The following is a 1,618-nucleotide window of genomic DNA, read 5'->3' as shown; positions in this document are numbered from 1 at the left end:
CGTGTTCCTCAGTGTTGGTGTGGAGACGCCTGTTTGGAGGAGCAGGAAGCAGGCTGGACTCTTGCAGCTGGCTTTAATGCCACTTCTCTTCTGAGAACCTCCCAGCAGCTTTCTCTCCACCATCTTTTTACGCTGAAGGTTTTTGATCATTTCAGGTCAGATGTTCTTGGACTGAGGTTAAAAATGTTTGTTCTTGTGCTCGGAGCGAACCGACGATCCTCTAAAGTCAGGCATCCTAAAGGTGGATGTTTTCTGAGGCGTGGAGGCTTTAAAGTGGCGCTTTTACCCACTTGTCCTCGTTCTGTTGGAAACTTGATCCAAAAACCTTTTCTGGAGCTTCATGTTCTGCTTTTTTGAAGGAATGAAATGGTTTCATCAGCGCTGCCGGGGGCTGAGCAGGCTTCATGAATCTGAAGCTCTGAGATCCTTTAAAGATCTCCTGGAATCAGCAGATGGGGGTTTGATCAAAAACTGTAAGAATCAGTCAAGCTATCAAATCTTGACTCAGTCCAAGCGTGAACCAGTCCATCCAGAGCTGATTATGGCTCAGCCAGGAGGAAAGCACGGCCTGGGGGGGTTCATATGGAGCAGGCACACTCTGGCTCTATTGCTACTGAAAACAGCCCTTCAGCACAGCAGCCTGGAATACAGTTCTGGAGAACACCTGTTCCCAACAGAACCTGTTTAAAACGGGACCAGTGAAGATGCCCGGCGTGACCACGACCACGGGGAGAGAGGGGGGGGCAGAGACAGGCGGTAACGCCGCTGCCCACCGATTCACCTGGAAACAACAAAAACCCCAGCAGCTTGGACCCAATATGGCAGCGTGTTCCTCAGAAACGCTCCTCAAACTCTCCCCACAGCTTCATTGCTAAACAGGATTTGGGTTTTTTTGTCCGTGCTAAATGGAAAGTGTTTGTCCTTTGGTGGTCCAACAGGACCACGACTTGGATGGATGGATGATTTGATGTTATTGAGAATAAAAACAGCTGAAAATGGAAGCGGAGATGTTTCAGAGCACCAGAGTTCAGAAAGAGTTTCTAATCAAACACCGCCTGTTGGGAATGATGAATGGATGAATTTTTATTTAATTTAGACTAATTTTAACATCCTTTATGCCAGTTCCATAGAGCGTGCGCACACACACACACACTAGCAAAGATGATATCCAAACAGCCAAATAAATGGGAGTCAAAAGAAATCATTTAAAGCACATATGTCAGAGTCAAGGTCGAGGGTTTTCTATGGTCCCCGGGATGATATTGATTTATTATTAGAACCGGCCCACAGGCCGCAGATGTTTTACACAGGCCAATACTACATTTCCCACAATGCAACAGTGACCGTCTGAGCGGGAGGTGGCTTCATTTAATTATTTATCAGTAGTCATTAGCATAACAGCAAAAGTTAACTTTCAGATACCCATAAAATGGCAAAAGGGAAGGTGGACACTGAGAACCGGGGGTTCAAACAAGGTGGGAGTGGGAGTACATGTTCACGGAGGCAGCTGGGAAACCTGGGTGTCTTCTGAGTGGAGAAAGGGTGGCGGTAATGAAAGAATATCATCTGAGACGGCATCATGAAACTAAACACGCGGACAAAGACAAGAATATGGACA

Source organism: Takifugu flavidus, unplaced genomic scaffold (assembly GCF_003711565.1).
Source record: "Takifugu flavidus isolate HTHZ2018 unplaced genomic scaffold, ASM371156v2 ctg343, whole genome shotgun sequence".
Taxonomy (NCBI): domain Eukaryota; kingdom Metazoa; phylum Chordata; class Actinopteri; order Tetraodontiformes; family Tetraodontidae; genus Takifugu; species Takifugu flavidus.
This window is presented reverse-complemented; position numbering follows the sequence as displayed.